Raw genomic sequence first — 27,321 nt, 5'->3', positions numbered from 1 at the left:
GATGCAGTGGCGTGGGGGGCGGGATGCCTCTTTGCCATTCAGATTGTGGGGAAAGCAGTGGGAATCCAAGTGAGGAGCAGCCAGAGGAGAGGATGGGGAGGCTGATGACCTGGGCCCTGGGCCTGTGAAGGCTGTGACTTTTCTCTAGCTAGAGGACTCTTCTTTTGTGGGAAGGATAGCATCTCCTGAGGACCCCTGCTATATGAGCAGGCTGACATAGGTGGTGATGAGGTCTGTTCCTTTCTAGGTTCCTGTAGAGATCTGTAGGTAGCTGTTCACTAGGAAGTTAACTAAGAAAGAGAACAAAAACTATTCATTTGGATCCAAGGTCCATCTCCGCTGGGGGCTGTGGTGGCTTTGGATTGTCGGAAGACCATCAGCTTCAGCAGGTCTGCACTAGGGAACAATCACTCTTCCCTAGCCCAAACGTGCCTCTGCCCTCTGTATCATTGACAGAGGCTGCATGTTTGGAAAGAGAACATAGTGACTGCTGAACTGAAAGTTGACTTGAACTCTTGCTACCAAGTTTTTCCCTGACCCAGTGAAAGAGTATTAAGACATCAACCTAGGACACATTGAGAACCAAGGCCAAGATGGGACAGGGCCATATAACTGGGCTTCAAACCATGACTGGGACTAAGAATAAGACAAGAGCTCAGGCCAAAACTGAAAAGAGTCTGCTATACAAGCTAAAGCTGGAGAAGAGAGGGAGGCTACTGGTGTGGTTAGGCCTGTAGCCAAGACCTGGGCCAAAGCAAAAGACAAGCCAGAGTCTCTGACAGATGCAGTGGCAGAGATGAAGGCAGTGTCTAAGAACAAGGTCGTTGCTGAGATGAAGGAAGGAGCTCTGTCAGAGCCTAAGGCTCTGGGCAAAGCCATTGGAGATTTCAGTCCCAAGGCTAGGAATGAGTCCACCAGCTCCACCTGTGAAAATGGGGCTGGTGTTGATGCCTGAGTCTGGGCTGAGGAAGAGGCCACTATCAGTTCCTGGTTCTGAAATGCAGAAGAGGCTGGTAATCATTCCAGTGCTAAGAATGATAAACCTGAAATTGGTGCTCAGGTCAGTGCTGAGGAGTTGGAGCCTGTGGCTGGGGCCAGTTGCAAACCTAGGTCTGGGGCTGAGGAAGAGGAGGAAGAGAATGTCATTGGGAACTGGTTTTGGGAAGGAGATGGTACTAGTTTCGACCCTAATCCTAAACCTGTGAGCAGGATAGTTAAACCTCAGCCTGTGGATGAAATTAATGAAAAAAAAATAGCCCAAGGACTGTTCTGAGGTAACTATCTGGCCCAAAAGCCCTGCTGTAACTCCAGCAGTGTTCGAATTAGATCCCAGGCATCTGAGGCAAGCCCTCCTTCATATATTGTTCTGGGCTTAGCTGAAGAAATTTCCTATTCTTGGCCTGTGGCAGCAGCCTGCCCTTCTAGGAACACTTGCTCATGCTCACAGCCTGTCCCTGAGCGTCCTTTTTGTTCTGACCCTTGCATCCAGACCATAGATGAGATTAGACACCAAATCAGGATAGGGAGGTAAATGGGATTAAGCCATTTGCTTGCCCTTGCAAAATGGAATGCTATGTGGACCTTGAGGAATTTGAAAAACTTGTTAGCTTACTTAAGTCAACTACTGATCCTCTTGTTCATAAAAGAGCACAGATTGCAATGGGTATCCATAACATTCACCCATTTGTCCAAGAGTTTATTAATGAAATGGTATAATGACGCTTATTGAAAGCTTGCTCAGTTTTCTCTCCACAGAAATGAGAAAATTACTAATTTTCTTATGAGTAATTACTCTGAATCCTCCTTCTGGGGATGAAAGACAACACAAAATTGAATTACATGTTAAGCATATGTGTAAAGACACCACGTCATTTCCTTTGAACTCACCCGGACAGCAATCCGAATTAAAGATACTGGGGCAACTGACTATGGATTTCGTCCATCACTACATTGTTGCCAGTGACTTTTCAGAGCTTTTTCATTTGCCATCCTCGGGAAAGTACAAAGCCAGAAATCTTGTTTTGAAAGTAATTTTAAATATGCCTGAAAATCCAACTGCAGCCAGAGACACGATCAATATGAAGGCATTGGCAGCCTCAAAACTCATCTTTAACCATAAAGAGGCAAAACCAATCTTGTTAGTGGTGTGGCCGTATTTATTAACATAAAGGAGCATATCAGAAAGGGCTCAATTGTAGTTGTTGATCACCTGAGTTATAATACGCTCATGGGCATTTTCAGGGAAGTTAAAGGGATTATTGAAACAATGTAAAATGAACCAGAGATAGAATACTTTGAACCATCTCCAAACTCTAGCAGGCTGTACATTCCCAAAGAGCCTTGTATCGTGTTTGGTTATTACAGTGTACAAGTTATACATTGCATCTTTAACACAAAGTTACCTGTGAGAAGCTCTAGGTTTAAGCTAAATTATTTTGGGGATATCAGATGAAATCATATCTTGGGCTGAAAATGTTTGTTGATTTTTATCTTGTCTAGATTGGCATATTTTTCCACATTTTATTTAAGATAGTGAACCAGTTCATTGTAAGTAAGCTAACTTGTTCATTGTATCTGCTTAGATCCATCTGCAGCTTAAAATGGCAAAAAAAAAAAAAAAAATCCTTGAATTTGTATTCTAGTTATAGAAGTAAGGCATACACACACACAAAAATAACTAACAATACCTAGAGAGAGAGTGAGTGTGTGTGAGAGTGTGTGTGTGTGCACATATACACTCATGGCCAAATGTGCACTCTCTACATAAAGGAGGCAGGGGTTACTATAGGCTGTTTAATGTAAGAGAAACTACTGTCTTTCTCCTATTCCAGCTGTATCAGATACTCATTCCGCAACACAGAAATGACCCAGAATTTCAGACAAAATGTATTATTTGTTCAATTTTAATTTTGCTTCTACATTTATAACTCTTAAATTGTCAGGCTGTTTCATTTATGTCAGTCATCTCACAAAAGAGAAGGGTGGAAACATTTTGTGAGTGCCTATTCTATGTCAGATACTGCGTTGGCACCATATTTTGCAAGTTTATTTTTTTCCTCTATCACAGTGATCCTGTGAGCTAGGTACTTGTATTTTTATTAGAACTCATTAGTCTGGGTACCCTCCAATGAGAATTAGAGAGGGTAAATACTTTTTCCTAGATTCCCACAGCAGGCAGGTGGCATAGCTGTTTTATCTGACACCAGAACCCATCTCACCATACTACTTTACAGTCCTCCTGAAGGACATTTTGAGGTGACGCCTTCAAAGCTCAGAGACTGGTTTTAATAGTTTAATTTTGCAATGGACGATGTCCATGCCAGGTGTAACAATTCTTAACTTCCTCCACATGCATGTGTCCATTAGACATTTGGCTGCATCTGGCTGGAGGTCAGGAGAAAAGTCTGAGATGAATAGATGGATTTTATCTGGCAGTATCAGAAATAGTAGATGCCCCAAACTTTGTTCAGTGAGTAAGATGGAGATCTGAAGTCATCAGCAAGGGGAACTTGTTCGATGTCCTTTGTATCGTTTTCTGTCCATTTGTACTTTATCTTCCCCAAAGAGCTGAAATCATCCTGTACATTGTTTTATACCCTGAATTTAAAAGGTAATTGCTTTTTTCCTCCTTGCAAAATCATGCCTTAATTTTTTTCTCATTTATGATTTATTCTCCTGTGTGTCCTATGAAAGGCCAAAGGGCTTTATCTTTTACTAGTAGAAAAGACTGGGCATTTCTGCATTTGTACCAGCTAACAGGACAGAACAAACATAATTGGAGAAATTTAGACCCAGAATTGCAGCTTCCACAATACAAAACAGCAAATCTGGAAGAGGCTGCTATACCAGTCTACAAGATAGTGATTCTTGGTCATTGGTATGGACCAGAAAGCATACCCAGAACGTTTAGGCTATGGCTGAGTTTTCTAAGACTCATGGTGAGAATTATAATCCTTGATCTGAGCTGAAATGAAATTGTCTATGTGTGAAAATATGGGGTAATATTCTTTGAGGTTTTCTGATGGTTAAGAAGCTAAAACAAGATCATACTGTAAATATGTATGTAACTTGCTTCCCCCAGTTGTATATTGTAAACATCTTTGCATGTCAATAAATATGCCTCTACAACAACAACAACAACACAGAGTATACACAAGGGATATACAAACTTTGGTCAATGGGAAGATCTTTGCTGACTCACATTTTCACTAAGTGTACAGTACTTTGACATTCCTAATTTTGTAGCAATATCTGAATTCCAACTCTGCCTGTCACATGTGCTGCCATCTCTTCTTACCTAGTGTCAGCATTAAAATCCACACTCCCAGGGTCCTGAGGCTGGCGATTCCTTCCCCATGATCATCTTTCTACTTCTTGAGCACTCACAGAGCTTGTTACTCTGTTTTCAGTTCTTTCATAATATCTGGGGAGTTCTTGGATTTCTAGAGAGTTCAGCTATCCGTTTGAAATAATTGTTATGTTTTATCTAACATTTATCAGTGGTCATAGTGGGAAGGTTTGGGGATTATGTAGACTTCCAGGAAGTCTTCATCTTTCAGTTCCTAGATTACTCATTGTCCAGATATTTATTGTCTTGGGGACTATATTGGGTATTGAAGAGAGGTGGTAAAAAATAGAGATAGAGATAGATCCTACACTATTAACTTTACATTAAAATTAGACATAGGTTTCTCCAGGAGGTTTTCTCTAACTTTTCTCAATCTCAAAATTAGCTATTATACATAGCTAACTCACTGTATATGTCCTCGTTCTATCATTCTTTTTTTTTTTTTTTTTTTTTTTTTTTTTTTTTTTGAGACAGAATTTCGCTCTTGTTGCCCAGGCTGGAATGTAATGGCACAGTCTCGGCTCACTGCAACCTCCACCTCCTGGGTTCAAGCGATTTTCCAGCCTCAGCCTTCCAAGTAGCTAAGACTACAGGTGTCCACCATCACTCCTGGCTACTTTTTGTATTTTTAGTAGAGATGGGGTTTCAACATGTTGGCCAGGCTAGTCTCAAACACTTGACCTCAGGTGATCTGCCTGCCTTGGCCTCCCAAAGTGCTGGGATTACAGGCATAAGCCACTGTGCCTGGCCTCATTCTATCATTCTATCACACTATTTTAATTATATGTTCATTTGTATCATCTTCAAGATTATAAGCTCTGAGAAAATGGTAAAGCTTGTCCCTCTGATTAGTTATTCCACAATGTCTTGCACAAAGTCCACCACATTGCAGAAACAAAATCATTATTGCTGAACACAGTTGCTTCAGAAAGTACTTGAGAATTTTCAGTATCTTTTAAGAAAATTCAATTATCAGTCTATTTTTCCCAACATTCATGCACTATCTACCTTTCCTTTTTCTCAGGTTTGTTCTCCTCTGTATGTAAATTATCTCAAGCCTCCTGTATCCTTAGAAACAAAGAAAAAAAAGGAAACAGTAATACCTCTCTTAGTTTCCTGAATCTAAGGATTGTGTTCTATATCTCCTTCTGTCAAATATTGCAGTTTACCATTCCTGCATTTATAAGCTTTTTTAAAAGCCAGCCAAAGCAATCCTGGTGCTTCCCAGATGCCAGTTCCATTGGAAGATTGGTTCCCCATGAGGCAATTTGCTAAAGCACTCTGGCTCTTGCCTGATGTCTGCACTTAGGGCTCATGGCTAATTTGATTACTTCCCGGTGACTCCCTGAATCCTTTGCTTATTTCTATACTTCAACCCTAGTTCAATTTTCTTACATTAATTATGTTTTAAGCTTGATTCAAGTCTTATGCTGCATCCCACACTTTTTAAAAAATTAAAAAACAAAATCTTTTTATTGCATCCCATGCTTTTAATTGACAGCTTGATTCACCCGGGATTTCTCCATCAGGTCACGCAGCTCTGAAAGCTCTCTATTGCCCCCTTCTGGTAGCTGGCAGACTAGTGCCTCAATTAGCTTACGTAGTCAATGCTAACCTTGTTGCTTGATGTTGCTATGCCTCAGATACTAGCATCTTCCTTTCTTTCTTATATTCTTCACTGCCACTGTTTCTTCATCATCTATTTATTCCTCATTCCTTTCAGACTGACTTCTGCTGCCTCCAGCCTTCTACCAAAACTTGCCATCCCATTGATATAAGGCCCTCTCAAGTCTTCTGGATGATCTCTGTATATGAAAGTATCGCCCTTCCCTTTCCTACTTAGCCACAATACCTTTATTCTAAGAACTTGGAGTTCCATTAGAAATTATCTACTCTAGGAGTCTTCAAATTTGACAACAGATTAAAATTGCCAGGACAACTTAAAAATACTGTTTCCTGGGCCCCTTCCTGAAAATTCTCACCTTTTAGGTCTGAGGTAGAGGTCGCTTTTGACCTATTGTCAGCATTAAAATCCAAACTCCCATTTGAAGTTTAATTTAAATGTATTTATTCAGTTAGATAAATCATGCATTAGGTAAAAATTTAAACAATACTTAAATCCACCCTTCCTGTATAAGTCTGTTTTTACAAGCTATAGAGAAATACCTGAGACTGGGTAATTGATAAAGAAAAGAGGTTTATTTGGCACAGAGTTATGCAACCTGTACAGGAAGCATGATGCTGGCATCTACTTGGCTTCTGGGGAAGCTTCAGGAAACTTACAATTATGGCGGAAGGTGAAGGGGAAGTAGGCGTGGAGGAAGGGAGTGGGGAAGTGCCACGCACTTTTAAATGACCAGATCTCATGAGAGCTCACTCACTATCATGAGAAAAGCACTACAGGGGATATCTGCCCCTCATAATCTAATCGCCTCCCACCAGGCCCCACCTCCAACACTGAAGATTACAATTTGACCTGAGATTTTGGCAGGGACACAGATCCAAACCATGTCACTTCCCCTTAGCTTCCTTACATTTCCTCTCCTAAGGCAATCCTTGTTAACAGTTTCTTAAGGATCCATGTAGACACAAATTCCGTATTTTAAATACATGTCTCAACTGATTTGGATGCATTTGGTCCACTAAGCTTGAGGAGCCTCTGATTTAATTCACTGCTCTCATCTTCCTTGAAATTCTTTCATCCCTCGACATCCTTTGTGCTGGTTATCGAACATCTCTGATAGTTTGACTCTGTCTTCTTGCTCCACACCTCCTACTTTTTCTGACTGTTTAATGTGGGCATTTCCCCAAACTACTCCCCTTGATCTTCTTTTCTGTCTGTTTTCTTTCTTGACACATCTCTCCAGACCTATGAATCACTCACAGAATATACTCATATCACTTGCGCCAACATCTCAAGCTAGCCACACGCCAGTAATTTTTCTACCAGTTAGACATTTCTGCCTGGTTGTCTGGGAGCACCTCAAATTCAGCATCCAAAATGAACTCACCTTTCTGTTAACAAAACTGCTTCTGCTTCTTTTTTTCCCATTGTCCTTACTTCTGTTATCATTGACTCCTCCTCTACCTCTTTTATGTTAATTGCACCTTGATATGCCCCACACTTCCCTTCCCTCTACTTCAGTTTCATTTGTTACAGCATTTTTTACACTAGCTTCACTTGTGATTACCACTTCCCTGCCCACTGCTGATAAGCCCCTTGAGGATTCTTGAGGGCAGCAACTATATTTTCTTTATTTCTATGTTCTTGGCACCTCACCCACTCTCTGATAGTAGGTGTTCCATAGACATGTTGGGTCAATGAATACCCGCTAAATCTCAAATTTTTAACATGGCAGTCGACATCTTCCATTTCTAATTTACCAACCTCTTTAATTTAGACAACTTAATTTACGCCTTGCTTCAACAAAACTGGACTATTCACAGCTCTCCTGAATGCACATTGCAATCTTCCTTTTACACTTCTTTGTTTGTGCTTTTCTTTCTGCTTGAAATGCTCATCTGCTCTCTGCCTATCAAAATCTTACAAATCTTTCAAGTTTCAGATCAAATGCCTTATTCTTCCCAAAGGCCTCCCAAGTCCTTAAGTCCAGGGTTCCCACAGCATGTGGATTGCAGTTTAGTCTTACTTCCATTCGACTACATTTATAAAATCATAGGATTTTAGTTGTGGAAGATACATTAGAGGTTACCTAAGACAACCCTGTATTTTACAGCTAAGGGAACTGAGATCCAGAAAGAGTAAATGTCTTGCTCAAGATTAAATATCAGCCAGCGACCAATGGAGCCAGACCTAGAACCCAACTCTCCTGAATTGTTTTCCAGAGCTACGCTGCCTACGCAATTGTTTTAGCTTCTCTTCTAGACCATTAGTGCCAAAAGTCAAGGATTAAATTTTATTCAACTTTAATTCCCTTATAGTATCCAATATGGCGTCTTTCATATAGTAGGTTCACAAAAGCTATACTGGATTGAAATGAACATTTAATATACTGGTTAATAGGTAATTTTAGCCAGAGTTCCCTGGAAAACAGTGTGAGGCAGAGATTACTTGCTGATGTGAGAGTAACGAGAAAGAAAAGGTAGGAAGGGCTAAGGGGCAATGCAGTGGCTACTGCTTCCCAGGGAACCTGGAAACCCAGCAGGTAATGTGGCAAGTGGTCTCTACATCCAAGCAAGGTATCTGTGGACAGGCTGTATGGATCCATGCCTTGGGGCAGTTCATAAGAAGCAACGTACTGTCCCCATATCTTCTCATATCCTTTTTCCCATGATCAAAGTTACTCCCCTGCACTTCCAGTTCTGTCATTGGGCCCTTTGATGGCTCTTTGGAAAACCAGATTCCATACCCTGTGGAAGGTTCCTCAGTTGAGTCCAGAGTGGAAGAGAATGCAAATAAGATATGCCCAATAAAAAAAGCTCTGAACCTACACCTGTTACTTAACCCTGTTACTTGAGATTGTTACTATGTTGATTTTTGAAATCCATTGATGTTGGAAACACAAAACTGGTGGTGGCTTTCCTTAAGAGACAGGCTGAAACAGATAATTTTTTTTTTTTTTCAGATGGAGTTCCACTCTTGTTGCCCAGGCTGGAGTGCAATGGCACAGTCTTGGCTCACTGCAACCTCTGCCTCCTGGGTTCAAGTGATTCTCCTGCCTCAGCCTTCCCAGTAGCTGGGATTACAGGTGCCCACCACTCCTGGCTAATGTTCGTATTTTTAGTAGAGATGGGGTTTCACCATGTTGGCCAGGCTGGTCTCAAAGTCCAGACCTCAGGTGATCCACCCACCTCGGCCTCCCAAAGTGCTGGCAAGAGTCACTGCGCCTGGCCGAAACAGATAATGTTTAAATGTTTTGTGCAAGTTAACAGTGACATTCATGAAGAGAATGATTAAAGTACAGCTTGAATAAGTTCTGATTTTTCTCTCTTGAGAATAATGTGCAAATCCATATACGACTTTTAAAAATCATCAGATTTCAGTGTTTTCTCATATGATGTTATGATTCTACATTAAAAGATCTATAAACTCTTCTAATTAAATTACTGAAGATAGTGCAAAAGAATCCATGACTCTTTGTCCTCAGATATAACTCATACCCTAAATGCAAGTTGTTCACCAGTGCACATGACAAAAAACACTTAAGTGGGGGGAAGAATTCTTTCTTTCAGACGAGTGGTTTTACTACTTAAAAAAAAAAAAAAGCCTTGAAAACTTGGACACCCTTCAAGAGCCTCTGAATATTTTTCTTCAGCAGAAATTCCAGCCCAGATGTTCAATAACTCAGGTTTGTTTTGAAAGAGGAAATAAAGAAACAAATTTTTGTAAAGAAACGGCAAAATTTGAAAGCAATTAATGGTGACATGTCCAAGAATTTTGCTTCATTTTATTATTAGCGCAACCAATCTTACGAGATTTTATTGTCAGATATTGGAGAAGAGAGGGGAAAAAAGTCTGGGAATTGGAGATAAAATTCAACATAAAGGAGACATTTTAAAGCCCAGTCAAGAGGAAAGGAAGAGTGATGGCTAAGCTGACTGCCAAAAGACATTGTAAAGTTACCAGAGAACAACAAGTGATAATAGAGGGCCCTAGGTAAGTTCTGTTCATAGACTTCAAACTTGCAAAGGTGTCCTGCAGACCAAGACCTGCTGACCTAGCAGTGGCAAAGTTGCTTTAAATGAATTCACAACAACAAGCCTGGAGGGATTATGTCTCTTGATGCTAAAGTGGTTCAGTCATACATATCTGAGGGCACTAGGTGAAATTTCTGGAGAATTTTGGAAAACAAATGTGGGACCAGAAAAATAGGATCACTTTTTTCTGGTTTTCTTAAAAAGGATAAAAGGTACATTTCATTTGCTGGGTCACTTAAATGCTCTAAGCCTCTGGTTCTCCTATAAATTGGGGACTATTTGCTAGCCCCATTTATCTACCAGAATTGTTTTGATAATTTTTAAAAAATATATATGCAAGTTAATCATAATTTCTAAATCAATATAAAAATGGGCTGGGCACGGTGGCTCACGCCTGTAATCCCAGCACTTTGGGAGGCCGAGGCGGGTGGATCACAAGGTCAAGAGATCGAAACCATCCTGGCCAACATGGTGAAACCCCGTCTCCACTAAAAATGCAAAAATTAGCTGGGCATGGTGGCTTATGACAGTAGTCCCAGCCACTTGGGAGGCTGAGTCAGGAGAATCTCTTGAACTTGGGAGGCAGAAGTTGCAGTGAGCCGAGATCACACCACTGCACTCCAGCCTGGTGACAGAGAGACTCTGTCTCAAAAAAAAAAAAAAAAAAAAGATAGTGGCTATTTAAATCTCTTTCTTCTTTGCATTTTCATTGCACTTTACACATACTACTGTTGTAGATCTTACTGTGTTGCATGATGGAGAGGTTTATGTCCAGTTTCCCAACTGGAATGTGAGATACTCAAGAGGACAGACTTCAACTTATTTTTCATATGACCCCCCCAAACCCAAAACAAGGATTAGCATTTAATGAGTGCTTAACAAATACTTACTGAATGCAGCAAGATTAAAAAATAATCTCAGCAGACTGTGCTGCAAAACAGAATTGCAAGATGATACCTGATATAAATATAAACCCTACATTTGACTCTAAATCATAAATTGCACAATTATTGGATTGTAAAGTCCTAGTCCAGAGGTCATGGTAAAAACATCTGAGAACTGTAGTTAACTATAAAAAGAGATAAGAGACAGGTGAGGTTTCTAAAAATATTAATATTAACTTATTAATAGTAGCATAGAATCATGGGAAATGATGGGAACCAAAAGAAATGATAGTCTCATTGCGTTCCTTACAGGTCAAATCACATTTTAAGAGGAATTGATAAACTAGAGTAAATTCAGGTGACTGCCATCTAATAGGATAGACAGTACCCCATGCTATACTAAAACGAGTTAAAAGAGCCCAAGTAGAGCTCTGGGGAAGAGAAAAATAAAATATCGATTTGAGTTGTCTTCAGTTATTTAAAGGAGATCCAGTGTTGTCCCAGTAGGCAAAACTTAGACCAATAAAAATTGTACTCCCAAATTTGATTATCAAATATCAGATTTGGATTCAGTAAGAAGAACTGTTCTAAAGATCACAGCTGTTCAACAATGGGATGGACTCCTCTGGACGGTAGAGAGATTGTGTCACACAATACCTGTGGCTTAGACATTTCTTGTAATCCTGTCTGTACTTAGCCTAGTTCTGGACACACAATCCATAGTCACTAAATATTTTTCACAGATTGATGCCAGGGAAAATAATAATATTTAACTATGAGTATATGTCTACTCTGCTCAGTAATGTTTAGAATTGAACCAGAGATCTAGATTAGTGATCTCCAGATTTAATTCATTGCATACTCCTATCAGTAAAGTTTTTGAACAGGTATTCCTAATATACACATTTATTTATAAATTCTATACTATACTACTCTACTAATCATCACATCAAATACATATTTATAAAACATGCAAATAATGTAAAGGCAAAAATATGAGATAAAGGAAAATAAATGTTAATGTGTTTTCTTTTTGCACACCAGTGGATCATGATGGCCACCCCACTTTGCAGAGCACTGGTCTATAATTAAGGGGCTTAACATATGTCTCAAATACCTGGATATTTTAGGCCCTTCTGAGTCTGAATGATCCACATATCAATCTTAATTTTTTCATTTCTCTTTTCCCATGTAGATAAAAACAGGGTTTAAAAAAATAGGTTAAGTGATGTTCTACCATTTTATACAGTTGACCCTTGAGCAACAGAAATTTGAACTTCAAAGGTCCATTTATACGAGGATTTTTTCAATAAAAGCAACACTGAGTATGCTGCCTCTTCTGCATCCCCTTGCACATCCTCCATCTCTTCTACCTCTGACACACTGAGTCAGCAAGACCAACCCCTCCTCTTCCTTTTCCTCCTTAGCCTACTCAACTTGAAGATGACAAGGATGGGGACCTTTTTGATGATTCACTTCCACTTAATGAATAGCAAATATAGTTTCTCTTCCTTATGATTTTCTTAATAACGTTTTCTTTTTTCTAGCTTACTTTATTGTAAAAATACAGTTTGTAATATATATGCAAAAAAGTCTTCATTGACTATGTTATCAGTAAGGTCTCTAGTCAGAAGTAAGCTATTAGTAATCATTTTAAAAAGCCACTTATAGATTCAATGCTATTCCCATTAAACTACCTTTCACATTCTTCACAGAACTAGTAAAAATACTATTTAAAAATTTATATGAAACCATAGAAGAGACCAAATAGCCAAGGCAATCCTAAGCAAAAAGAACAAAGCTGGAAGCATCACACTACCCAACTTCAAATATACTACAGGGCTAGAGTAACCAAACAGCCTGATACTGGTAAAAGAACCAATACATAGACCAATGGAACAGAATACAGAACCTAGAAATAAGACCACACACATACAACTATTTGATCTTTGACAAACCAAACAAAAGCAAGCAATGAGGAAAGGATTCCCTGTTCAATAAATGGTGTTGAGGTACCTGGCTAGCCATATGCAGAAGATTGAAACTGAACCCTCTCCTTACACCATATACAAAAATTAACTCAAGATGGATTAAAGACTTAAATGTAAAACCTAAAACTATAAAAACCTTGGAAGACAACCTAGCCAGTACCATTTAGGACATAGGCAGGCACAGGCAAAGATTTCATGACAAAGATGCCAAAAGCAATTGCAACAAAAGCAAAAATTGACAAATAGAATCTAATTAAACTAAAGTGATTCTATTTACTTTGTTGAGAGTATAAAAAACACTATCAACAGAGTAAGCAGGCAACCTACAGAATGGGAGAAAAATTTCGCAAACTATGCATCTGACAAAGGCCTAATATCCAGCATCTATAACGAACTTAAATTTACAAGGAAAAAATAAACAACCCCATTAAAAGTTGGGCAAAGGACATGAAGATATACATGTGGCCAAAAATCATATGAAAAAAAAGCACAGCATCACTGATTATTGGAGAAATGCAAATCAAAACCACAATGAGGTACTATCTCATGCCAGTGAGAATGGCTACTGTTAAAAGTTAAAAGAAATGCTTTTACCCTGTTGGGAGTGTGAATTAATTCAGCCATTATGAAAGACAACATGGTGATTCCTCAAAGACCTAAAGACAGAAATACCATTCGACCCAGCAATCCCATTACAGGATGTATACCCACAGGAATATAAATCATTCTATTATAAATACATATGCATGCATATGTTTATTTCAGTACTATTCAGAATAGCAGAGACGTGGAGTCAACCTAAATGTCCATCAATGATAGACTGGATTAGGAAAATGTGGTACATATACACTGTGGAATACTATGCAGCCATAAAAAAGAATGAGATCATGTTCTTTGCAGGGACATGGATGAAGATGGAGGCCATTATCCTCAGCAAACCAACACAGGAACAGAAAACCAAATCCCAGATATTCTCATTTATAAGTGGGAGTTAAATGATGAGAACACATGGATACATAGAGGGGAACAGTACACATCAGGGCCTTTTAGAGGCTGGAAGATGGGAGGAGGGAGAGGATTAGGAAAAACAACTAATGGGTACTAGGCTTAATACCTGGGTGATAAAATAATCTGTACAATAAACCCCCATGACACAAGTTTACCTGTGCAACAAACCTACACTTGTATCCCTGAACTTAAAATAAAAGTTTTTTAAAAAAAGAATAAAGGGTAGCAAACACACCTTCTTGCTACAAAAGAAAAAAAAAAAACAGTAGGCTATTGGTAGTTAAGTTTTGGGGGAGTCAAAAGTTATATGCAAATTTTTGATTATACAGTCGTCAACACTCTTAAACCCCTGCATTGTCAAGGGTGAACTGTATATGTTTTTGTGAATCTTTTTATGAAACTGTTTTTAAACGTCAGTTTTTTGTTGACCCTGCATGACTGTGATAGAATTTTTCTACCTTGTGTCCCCAAAACAGATGTTGTTCCCTTATAATTATAATACATTTTACAAAATCGCCACTGTAGAGTGTTTTGTTGAAGTGATCATCTTACATGAATGCATGAGCAGTAACGGGATCAATCATTCTTACTCCTGTCAAGCTTTCAATTACATTCCAGAGTCCCAACACAAACCTAGCAGCTTGTTGGAATATCTAGATGCCTTTTGCTTCCAGGTCCTCCTTCTTTCCTCCCAGATTTGGATTAACTTTAAATGAGCTATTATCTGATATGATGCCACAGTTTCCATGATTCGTATTCATTTTTTTAAAACTTTCGTCTATGATCTAGAAAGTGACAATGATTGATTTATTGCAAAATTTTCTGAATCGCTTTGCTCTGTCACATTAAGCTTTCAGCTAACCAGCAGAGGGAGCACAAAGAGATACATTGGTTTCATCTCAGTGTACAGGAAGTCTAGTTACTAAGTGGATGAAGAACTCCCACACATTCAGATCTGGTTCTCAATGGCAAGAAGCATTGTTCGGGTAATCAGGAAAACCTGGGCTTTAAGCAATGGTATCACTACGAATTTATTCCTCTTGCCTAAGATTACTTGGAATTCCTATAGTAGTGGGGGAGGGAGGACTCTCTTTTGCACTAGTTCCTCCTTAAATTTTAAAGAAATTGACCCTGTGGACTGAGGTGGGTGCGGATGGTGGGATGGAGAGGAAACAAAAATTTCTTCTCACCTAGCTTCCACTCCAAATCTGTTTCTCCCAGAGCAAATACAGGATTTAGCAGTGGTGTATGAAGTCTCTTGCTGCTTTATTCTCTAGGAAGCCTAATACGTCACAGTGTTCACAAAGATCAAATGAAATATGGAGATAATTATGACATAAGTAAATAATATACAGACAAATATAGTTCTATTCTGAGATTATCCTGGATTAGAAACTAGGTTATGTCTGACTTCTGGCAAAATTACAGGACAGGACAGGTTAGTGTCTAATCTGCCTACCTCCCAGTCCCCAGGTAGCTGTTGCCTGGAAAGGCATCAGAAGATACTTAAGAGATAGGAGATTGTTCATATTTACTTAATTTTTTGGATGAGGCTGTTTGTCTGGACTGTCCCATGAGGTGGTATTTACCTACTTGGGAAGCTCATTCTCCCATTTGGAAGTTGGAAGCATTCTCATTGTACAACAGTGAGAGCTGGAATGCCAGATGAGTTGTTATTACATCATTATGAACCATCCCAGTGCCCATTTGATATAGTTAATAACAAGAATTAATGAAGTAATGTAAAAAGAAAAAATAGAATCCTTGCCCTGATCCAAGATAAAGGGACAAAAAAATTATTTCTGAAATTTGAGTGAAAAAAATGTTGGTTGCTTCTATTCTTTTAAAACACTGCCTGAGAAAAGTCAGAGTGTGTGTGTTATGTGGGAAATAAGAAGAGTATTGGAGGGGCAGGCAACCATTCATCTGATAGAGTTCTTTGTTCAAATCAATATTGTTTGAGTGCTAACACTGTGCTAGGTGCTGGCAATGGAATGCTGAATAGAACAGGTAAGTTGCCCACACTTTCATGGAATTTGCACTTTAGACAGTCAACAATGATCAAATAATTACGTTTGGTGGGTGTTACAAAGAAGAAAAACAGAGTTCCATTATAACATCTTATATAATCATACTGCAATATCTTGAAGCTACTACTTATAAAGATCAAGCAGAAGCTACTGCTGCATACTAGAGAACTTTAAATGATTTCCAACATCGAGAAACTTGAATTTCTTAAGTAGTAGTTATTATAAAAAGAAACTGGAATGGCTAATATTGGCTGTCTCTCTAAAGCCAATATAAAGAAAACGAGTGATATACTACATTATCTTGACCTCACTGACAACTAGACAGCCTAAGAAACAGTGTGTGCAATAGAGCAGAAGGAAGAATCAAAGGACATATTTTATAAGGATAATGAGTTCTGCTTTCTTTTCCCCTTCTGAGCTATGATAATTTTTGTCTCTTTTGTAATCATACCCTCTTGGAAAGTCACTGGCTTGGACTGATTTATGCCTACTACAGGTTTTTGTTTCCAAAAGTACATCTCCATGACTAAGGAAATGGGCTGTCTCAGGTTGGCTGGTTCCATCAAGAACACTTAAAACTTGATTGCCCAATTGTAAAACCAACAGGGGTCTTAGCATCCACTTGCATTTTCTCACTGGCGTCTAATTTTGAGGATATCATATTGCTTGGAGAAGAAAGAGACAGTAGTAATTATAATTTTCATGGACTTACAGAGTTTTTGGAGACTTGGATATCATGTACTTTAACTTTGCACCCAGTGTAAGAATCTCCTATACCTGATTCATGATATTCATCTTTTGAATACATAGGGTAAAAAGAGCTTATTATCTCATTTTTGAAGAATTCCATTATTCTTTTTTGTATTGGAGACAATCTATGACCATTAGTCTTAAGTGTGTTCACCAGAGCCCTCATGGACCAAATCAGAAGGAACCATTTGTACTTAATGACTTTCTTCCTCTTCACCACTAACAAGTCTTTTCTCTTCCAGACTAAACATTCCAGGTTTTTCCTCCATTCTGTATACAACATGATCCTCCAAATTGTTCCCACTTTGGATGATGGAGATTGAGGAGGTGGAGGATCAAAATATGAGTGTGTTTTCTAACGTATTTGCTATTTCTCTCAGTTTTGTGACATTAGCAGGTTTGATCAGTATTTCACCTGTGCTGCAATTCACATTGATAATTAAACTATACAGGGCTACTTTAATTATAAAGCTAAAAGTGGATTTTTTTTTCCATTAACCTTGCCAGACATGATGACTTGCCAACTCATTCTCTTCGGGTCTATAAAATGCCCAGTGAAGTCATATTGACTCTAAAATCAAGCTCTGGATTTGAAGATGCTGCCATGCTGTTGAGTCAAAAGAATATATTATTTTTGATTTCTATTAGACCAATAATTTTAGTAACTTTGGCAAAAGCAATATAAAAACAAGCAATCTCCAACTTGTAGGGTTGCATTGCAGAAGTCAATTGTTTGGAATGTATTTCACATGAGTATTAAATTTTCGGGCAAGACTCCCAATTTTTATTTTTATTTTTAGACAGAGTCTCACTCTGTCATTCAGGGTGGAGTGCAGTGGCGTGATCTTGGCTCACTGCAACTTCCACCTCCCAGGCTCAAGTGATTCTCCAGCCTCAGCCTCCCGAGTAGCTGGGACTACAGGCATATGCCGCCACGCCTGGCTAATGTTTTGTATTTTAGTAGAGATGGGGTTTCATCATGTTGCCCAGACTGGTCTTGAACGCCTGAGCTCAGGCAATCCACCTGCCTCGGCCTCTCAAAGTGCTAAGATTACAGGTGTGAGCCACTGCACCCGGCCAACATTTTTAACTCCTAAGACAACTGACATTGTAATACCACCCCAGAAATCAGTTGCAAACCAGAATGTCATACCAGGTTCTTTAACTTAACATGTACCACAAGCACCACTAGAAATATTTTGACATCTAGCACGATGTTTAGCAATGTTTTTCTGGATTCGGATGACCAGGATCACTGCTGGGAACACCAGGAATATTTTCATGCTTTTATTCTCCTATCCAATTGAGTTAATGATCCCTGGCCCCACGTCTGCTGAATAAAGAAAACTGGGATCCTTGTGGCCTGAATCTGGTGGTGGCTGGGAAGGTAAGACAGTGATGATAGATGCTACAGAGCTTCTGGAAGAAAGCCTGCCTACCACTGGGGTTTACTCCTCAGTCTTCAATGGGTCCCAGTTGGACTCCCATTCTTTCTTTCCCTCCACGTCGGTCTGATTCATGGCCTCTTCATACTCAGTCTCTCTCTCTCCTCCTATTCTCTCTTCCTCGGGGGTCATGGCAAAATCTTTCAGTTTTGTTTCACTTATCCCTTGAGCACTCTTCAATGCTTTAACAGTTTTCTGAGGTTTGTTTCTCCCCTGCTGGGTAGCTAAGGAATTAACTAAGAAAGGAATATTGCTAGTTGCAAAAGGGAAGTGGGGGGTCTATAAAGCATCTCTCCAGTGGCAGCCTCTGTCTCCCAATCTCGCTCCCATTCTCTGTCTCAGTTACAGCTGGCAGGGATAGGCAGAATCACCTGCAGACGCTACTTGGGGACTGAGTAAAATGCACCAACTTTTCAAGGGAAAGCAAGGACAGGCCTTAAGGGGAAAGATAGTGAGGTAGGTCTGACTTCTGACCTTTGATGAGAACACAGAATAGGGCTTCTTTGTGGGAGTTGGGAGTGAGAAGTTGGGAACTAACTTTTATTTTTTTTTTTAACTCTTAATTGCATTTATTTTATGCTGAATTTATTCCCATGCCATAAGTTTTTGTTTCCTCAGTTTCTTCTGAGATATCTTTTTTTCCTTCTGTACAACAGAAATATCATATGTTGCAGAAATATCAGCACTAAAGAAACTGACTGAATCCTTACTGAAAAGGAACAAATTGTTCTAGGTTGCTCCTCTTCAGGTTTAGGAACAATTTGTTCCTTTTCAGTAAGGATCATCTTGATGTGGCAGGGAGAGTGCATGTGTGGGTTAATCCGACCATGAGCTCTATAAGGCCAGTAGCAAATCTTAGGTGCTTTATTCACCTGGATATGTTCAATGACCAGAGAATCTACATCTGCACCCTTAAGTTTGGCATTTCTCTCAGCAGTTATAAACATGTGCAGCAAAAATTCAGCACTCATTTTGGGCCACCAACCCTGTGTCCAGCCCCACTGCTTGGCCTGGGCACTACCAACTCCCCCATTGTAATGTCAGAATGGTACACGCTCTTTCTGTGAAGTGACATCTTTCAGATACTTGGTGACTTTTCGTATATGCATACCCTTGTTGGCCTGGGCAGTTTCACGAGTGTTCTTAAAGGAAACACAAATATTTGAAACTCTTGATTTGCCTGATTTTGAGAGATTTTCTGGGTCAAGTGAATAGCAAACCATTTTCACAGATCACCTCAGGTCACTTAGGGGAAGGGTGGGACTAACTTTCTTGATCTTGCTTTTGCCTGTCTTCTCTTTTCACAAAGGAACAGATGATCTCAACCCTTCCCAAGGCCAGTCTTTCACTGTCATTCATTTTTCTTCCTCCCCTTCTAAGACATACTTGGCTATTGCAGAAACACAGTTCCTTAAACACAGTCCAAAATTCAACCAGCTCTGAACATTGAAATTTTTGGCAACCTACATTGCAGCAGAATTTGACCCAAACTGACGTGAGGTGATATCGTCTTTATTTACTCACATATTTACTACAAAAATATCAATTATCAATGTGGTTGTTTCAAAGTACAGCCCCAGATCCTGCTTGAGTATAATCAAACATATGTGTACTACCTTTCTGAAAAATCTGAAAATTTTTGAATTCTGAAATAATCTGGCCCCAAAAGTTTCTGGGTAGGGGATTATAGCCTTTATTTCCTGTTTTCCTACATCTTTCTCTTTCCAGCTAAATGAAAAAGAGCATAGACTCTGGTATCCCTAGCTGAATTCAAATCCTATCTCTAATATCGGTTGTGTGTGATTTGCTGTTTACTTAACCCGTCTGTGCTTCAGTTTCCCCATTTGTAAAATAGGGATAATAATATTACCTATCTCAATGCTGTTGTGAAGATTTAATTGAGTTAATCTATGTAAAGTGCTTAGAATAATCGCTAGCACATAGTAGGCACTATAGGTTTGCTATTATCATCAACCTTAATCCTTCACTGTACCCAAAAATATTATGTCCCAATTATAAAATCCCTGCTCTTCACCCTATTCTCTCCATAGTTAACCCTCTATCCATTTTCTTCCACTCATGCCATAAACAGAAAACCATTTGTCATTAGTTACCATTGACTACTCCTCAACTGGCTGAAATCTGGTTTGCTATCCTATTTCTCAACTCTATGGTAATTTCTCTCTTTAAGGTCCCTAATGCCTCTTAATTGCCAGTTTGAAAGACTGCTGTTTAGTTTCTTTTGTGCTGATATTTCTGCAACATATAATATTTCTGTGACAAATAGACTCAGTTCTCCTTCTACTTCATTTTCATTCTACTGCTCCGGTGACTTGCTCATTAAAGGTTGACCTCCCCACGTATTTCATCCTTTTTGTACAGTACACATGCTCCTTAGAAAAAGTCTCATCCAATTTAAAGTGCCAGCTATCACCTGGATAATAATGACTGCCACATTTTATCATTAGCCCTGACCTCTCCCTTGTGCTTCAGACTATATTTCCTATTTGCCTCCTGCGTCCAGCACCACTACTTGGTCAGGGCACTACCAACTCTCCCATTGTTATGTTGGAATGGTGCATGCTGTTTCTGTGAAGTGACATCTTTCAGATACTTGGTGACTTTTCGTACAGGCATACCCTTGATGGCCTGGGCAGTTTCACAAGTGATCTTAAAGGAAATGCAAATATTTGAAACTCTTGATTTGCCTGATTTTGAGGGATTTTCTGGGTCGAATGAATAGCAAACATTTTCACAGATCCATCTCCACTTGGATGACCTGCAGGAATCTCAAATGTAACATATCCCAACAAAATGTATTATCTGTTCCCTGACATCCTGCCCCTAACCCCCATTCCAGCCCTCAGAAGAATCGCACAACATGTATATTTTTTTCATTTTTAATCTAAGTTTTAATGGCATTGCACACTTCACCTACTAACTTAGCCAGAGATGTTGAATCGTCATTTGTCTTTCACTTCCACATTCAATCAGTCACTAAATCCCACCAATTTGTTTTTAGTAACATCGCCAGAACCTGCCTACTGATTTACTCAGGGCTTGTACTAACTATCATGTGGACCAGTGGCTTGACCTTTTTGCCTGTAACCCATGGTATAAAATATATTTTATATTGTGCCCTGGGATATAGACATGTTTATATACATCTGTGCTCTCTTTTATTTTATTTCATTTCGTTTTTCTAAAATTGTGGTTATGATACCCTAAATTGATTTTACAATCTACCAATGGGTTACAACCTGCAGTTTAAAACACCCTGACCTAGAATAACAGCACTTTACTCATCTCCCCACTCCAACCCCCCTATGTCTGTAATGGTGGGTCAATAGATAACACTTCAAAGGGTGTGTACCAAAACCCTTAAGGGCGGGGGTTGTAATCTGCCAAATAAAATGCTCCCAAGAAAGTGATTCTGATATCTCCTATATGTTCTACTCAGTTATCAAGACAATACTGAATATTTCTTAGACATGTACTATACATAAAGCACACAGCTGTGGCTCAAATAAGCATGGCTCACTGATTTGGCACTCACATTTACATGAGCTTGGAACCCTCAAAAGCCCTTAACGCTCCATGTATTTTCACACCTCCATTGACATTGCACATACTATTCCCCTTGCTTGGAGTGTCCTCCATACTCCCTTTCATCAGGCAAACGCCTGCTTGTAGCAACGTATATGAAAATCTATTTATTTACCAAAGACAGTTAGGTAGCAGTGGGGTAGTAGTGGTACTGGGCCCAGTTTATGTGCCTCTCCAGTTACTCTGTTTCCTGGTCACGATGGTCCCCGCAACCGCCATGGTCATTACTACCAGCTCACCCCACAAAGTCTGTCACAACAGCCTGCCCCTCACTCTTTGATTTGCTCTGACTCAGAAATACTGGAAGTCACGTTCATGGTTTATTTAAACAAGGAAAAAGATATGTCTGAGCAGGATGCCCCACAGGTGTTACAACCACATGGCCTTGTGGTTAAGAAAGTTTCCGGCCGGGCGCGGTGGCTCAAGCCTGTAATCCCAGCACTTTGGGAGGCTGAGACGGGCAGATCACGAGGTCAGGAGATCCAGACCATCCTGGCTAACACGGTGAAACCCCGTCTCTACTAAAAAATACAAAAAACTAGCCGGGCGAGGTGGCGGGCGCCTGTAGTCCCAGCTACTCGGGAGGCTGAGGCCAGAGAATGGCGTGAACCCGGGAGGCGGAGCTTGCAGTGAGCTGAGATCCGGCCACTGCGCTCCAGCCTGGGCGACAGAGTGAGACGCCATCTCAAAAAAAAAAAAAAAAAAAAAAAAAGGAAAGAAAGAAAGTTTCCATCTCAAAAAAAAAAAAAAAAAAAAAAAAAAAAAGGAAAGAAAGAAAGTTTCCATCTCAAAAAAAAAAAAAAAAAAAAAAAAAAGGAAAGAAAGAAAGTTTCCATCCTTGGATACTCACTGTTTTCTCCTCATTTCTCTCCTACCTGGGAAATATATGAGGAAGGCACTGTTAGGATCGCCACGTTAAGGGTGAGGGAACTGGGCCAGAGATTGAGTGATTATTGCAAGGCACTTAACCAATATGTAGCAGAGCATATAGTTTGAAAACATCTCTGGAGATGAAAATATGCTACTTTTCTCTCCTATAATATTTAAGGGAAAAAGACTACAGATCCAATTTGTACTTGTCTATGCACTTGTCCTGTTTCTCCTGCCTTCTCATGGAGGGGACTCAAACCTTTGTGTGTGTGTGTGTGTGTGTGTGTGTGTGTGTGTGCGCACGCGCGCGCGTATCTCCGTGTGTGTACTCTCAGCACTCAAAAATATATTGGCACTCTGAAATATATGTGTATGTATGTATGCATGTTTTATAGGCACATATTACTGTATAATATACCATGTAAATTATAAAACAAACACACAAAAACATAAATTCAAAAAGCATGAATTTTTTAAATTATAAGAAAAAGTTCTGATATTTTTGCTGCACCCCCAGTGTATTACCTTGGATACTGTATTTTGGAGACCTGCCATAAAGTATCATACTTAGTAGAAAAGCATATTTTCTTTCATATACAGGAAAAATATTGATTCACAATCAATATTGTTCACAGGGCTGCTTCTCAAGCTGTTGTGCTGTCTGAATGTCATATCCCCCAGGATGCCATTCAAGACAAGCATTTGCAGTTTGAGATGGCTAATTCTAATTAGGAAAGCAGACTGCCACCACAGGTTATAATTTGACTAATGTGTTCTTGGAACCGCGGAGCTACTGAAGTTTTCAGGTATGATGTCAGTAAGGAGTGATGAAAGGAGGACCAGATTAACAGCAGATAAAGGTTCTAAATAATTTGACCTCTGCCTAAAATAGTGATGGGCCTTGAACAAAACATTGAATAATAACGGGTCCTTTGATTAAATTGCTTTTGCGTGTATTTAATATTAATTCCACTGATATGATACTAACCCTAAGAAATAAGCATGGCTGGTACTAGCCCTTAGTTTTATATCATAAATGAGCAAAATCTTAAAGAGAGTAAATGACTTGCCCACACAGTAAGAGGCATAACTGGGCTTCACAATGGTATTTTTGACTCATCTATTATCTCACCTTGCTTAACCTCTTTCGGCTTCATGCCTTTAAAATAAACTTTCTGTTTTAGAACAGTTTTAGGTTTTAAAAAAATGTTGTGAAGATGGTCCAGGTAGTTCTCATATACTTTACACACATTTTCCCCTATATATTCACTTGCTAAGGCTGCTGTCACAAAGCCCCACAGACTGGGTGGCTTAAACAACAACAGTTTATTTTCTCTCTGTTCTGGAGGCTGCAAGTCCAAGATCAAAGTGTAGACCAAGATCAAGAGGCTTTTCTGGGGCGTCTGTCCTTGCCTTGCCCATGGCCTCCTTCTTGCTGTGTTCTCACGTGGTTGTCTCATGTCTGTGTTTTGTCTCTGTCCTGATATCCTCTTCTTATCAAGGACACCAGTCATATTGGATTAGGGCCCACCCTAATGACATCATTTTAACTAAATTATCTCTTTAAGGGCCCTATTTCCAAATATAGTCAACTTTTTTATTTTTTATTTTTTATTTTTGAATCTTATTTTTATCATTGTTATGTATTTAAATGTTTGCATCCTCCCAAAATTCGTGTTGAAGTTCTAACCCTAATGTGATGCTATCTGGAGATGGGGTCTTTGGAGGGAATTAGATTTTCATAAGGTCATGAAGATTAGTGCCCTATAAGAAGAGGAAGAGAAACCAGAGCTTGATTTATACTGACACCTTGATCTTAGACTTTCCAGCCTCCAAAACTGTAAGAAATAAATGTCTGCTGCTTAAGCCATTCAGGCTGTGGTATTTTGTTGTGCCAGTAGACTAAGATAGTCATCAGGTCTCCCTGAGCAACTCTTGAGTCTGACAGTCTTACAGTTTTCTTGTTTTTGGTGACCCTGAGAGTTTTGAGGAGTACTGGCCAGATGTTTTGTAGAACGTCCCTCAATTGGTATTTGTCTCTCTTTTTCTCATTAATAGACTGGGGTTGTGAGTTTTAGGGAGAAAGACCAGCAAAGGTGAAATGTCATTCTCATCACTTCGTATCAAGGGTTCATACTATCAGCACGTCCTATCACTGATGTTGTTGACAGATCACCTGGCTGAGATACTGTTTATCTGGTTTCTCCACTTTCTCCCATAACATTACTCTTTTCTCCTCCTTTCCATACTGTATTCTCACTTACAGAGTGAGAAGTTATAGGACTTCACATATGTTATTTGTAAAACAGCAGGACTGGATCAGTCCATTTCTAAGTCAACTCTAGTTTGTTCCTTATAATCAATGAGAAGTACTGTCCTGATTGAAAAGGAAATCTGTATTCACAGAACAGGGTGAGAGAGCAGGATCACTTAGGTTCAAACCCTTAGTTTTAACCTTCTTAGCACTCTCTCTGAACAGAAGGACTACAAAAAAACATTGTGAATGTAGCAATTTAATGATCTACTTTTTTGCAAGTTGGCACTCATATTATGTATTGATCAGCCTTGGACAGATCACTGTGTCTGACTCAATTCTGAAAACTTGTGGAGGGTTGGAGAGCAGGGGTATGTCTATTCTTCACCTTACAACACTGATGACACTGTTGGTCATATAGTAATACTCAATAATTTTGTTGATTGCTGATCAGTTACTTCAAGTACAAGAAACTTGTAAAACTTGTAGACCATTTTCTTTCTTTTTTTTTTTTTTGAAACGGAGTATCACTTTGTTGCCCAGGCTGGAGTGCAGTGGCATGATCTCGGCTTACTGCAAGCTCTGCCTCCCGGGTTCACGCCATTCTCCTGCTTCAGCCTCCTGAGTAGCTGGGACTACAGGCGTCCCCCACCACGTCTGGCTAATTTTTTGCATTTTTAGTGGAGGCGGGGTTTCACTGTGTTAGCCAGGATGGTCTCCATCTCCTGACTTCATGATCTGCCTGCCTCAGCCTCCCAAAGTGTTGAGATTACAGGCGTGAGCCACTGTGCCTGGCTTTGTAGACCACTTTCTAGAACCAACAGGTAAAATTTACTAGAAATTTTATCTTGCACATGAAGTCTAGGTAGTTTGCATTTCTTATTCTGGCATATAGTGCATGCATTGAGATTCTACCAATATAAATATGTAAAATAAGGCAAAATAAATGAATGTCAAAAGGAAATTAAGGTCTTTAACCTTTATGTGAATTATTCTTAAAATGTGAAGAATTGCTAGCTGTTTTAGATCCAACTTCTTATTTCCTACACCAGTTTGAAACAAACAAATGGAAGAACATTCCATGTTCATGGAGAGGAAGAATCAATATCGTGAAAATGGCCATACTGCCCAAGGTAATTTATAGATTCAATGCTATCTCCATTAAGCTACCAATGACTTTCTTCACAGAATTGGAAAAAACTACTTTAAAGTTCATATGGAACCAAAATGGAGCCCGTATTGCCAAGACAGTCCTAAGCCAAAAGAACAAAGCTGGAGGCATCATGCTACCTGACTTCAAACTATACAACAAGGCTACAGTAACCAAAACAGCATGGTACTGGTACCAAAATAGTGATATAGACCAATGGAACAGAACAGAGCCCTCAGAAATAATACCTCACATCTACAACCATCTGATCTTTGACAAACCTGACAAAAACAAGAAATGGGGAAAGGATTCCCTATTTAATAAATGATGCTGGGAAAACTGGCTAGCCATAAGAAGAAAGCTGAAACTGGATCCCTTCCTTACACCTTATACAAAAATTAATTGAAGATGGATTAGAGACTTAAATGTTAGACCTAAAACCACAAAAACCCTAGAAGAAAACCTAGGCAATATCATTCAGGACATAGGCATGGGCAAGGACTTCATGTCTAAAACACCAAAAGCAATGGCAACAAAAGCCACAATTGACAAATGGGATCTAATTAAACTAAAGAGCTTCTGCACAGCAAAAGAAACTACCATCAGAGTGAACAGGCAACCTACAGAATGGGAGAAAATTTTTGCAATCTACTCATCTGACAAAGAGCTAATATCCAGAACCCACAAAGAACCCAAACAAATATACAAGAAGAAAATGAAGAACCCCATCAAAAAGTGGGCAAAGGATATGGACAGACACTTCTCAAAAGAAGACATTTATGCAGCCAACAGACACATGTAAAAATGCTAATCATCACTAGCCATCAGAGAAATGCAAATCAAAATCACAACGAGATACCATCTCACACCAGTTAGAATGGTGATCATTAAAAAGTCAGGAAACAACAGGTGCTGGAGAGGATGTGGAGAAATAGGAACACTTTTACACTGTTAGTGGGACTGTAAACTAGTTTAACCATTGTGGAAGACAGTGTGGCGATTCCTCAAGGATCTAGAACTAGAAATACCATTTGACCCAGCCATCCCATTACTGGGTATATACCCAAAGGATTATAAATCATGCTGCTATAAAGACACATGCACACGTATGCTTATTGCGGCACTGTTCACAATAGCAAACACTTGGAACCAACCCAAATGCCCATCAATGACAGACTGGATTAACAAAATGTGGCACATATACACCATGGATACTATGCAGTCACAAAAAAGGATGAGTTTGTGTCCTTTGTAGGGACATGGATGAAGCTGGAAACCATCATTCTCAGCAAACTATCGCAAGGACAAGAAACCAAACACCGCATGT

General features: G+C 39.4%; 1 protein-coding gene and 1 pseudogene across 3 annotated transcripts in view; both read left to right on the top strand.

The window, feature by feature from the left end:
- TSHR (thyroid stimulating hormone receptor) overlaps positions 1-27,321 on the top strand; it is a 181,562-nt gene that overhangs the window by 27,580 nt on the left and 126,661 nt on the right. The gene's annotated exons all lie outside the window — the stretch shown is intronic.
- Positions 521-2,272, top strand: LOC126958122 (protein BHLHb9-like; annotated as a pseudogene).

This window comes from Macaca thibetana, chromosome 7 (assembly GCF_024542745.1).
Source record: "Macaca thibetana thibetana isolate TM-01 chromosome 7, ASM2454274v1, whole genome shotgun sequence".
NCBI classification, from domain to species: domain Eukaryota; kingdom Metazoa; phylum Chordata; class Mammalia; order Primates; family Cercopithecidae; genus Macaca; species Macaca thibetana.
The sequence above is the reverse complement of the archived record's forward strand: the minus strand, read 5'-3'. Positions and strand labels throughout refer to the sequence as shown.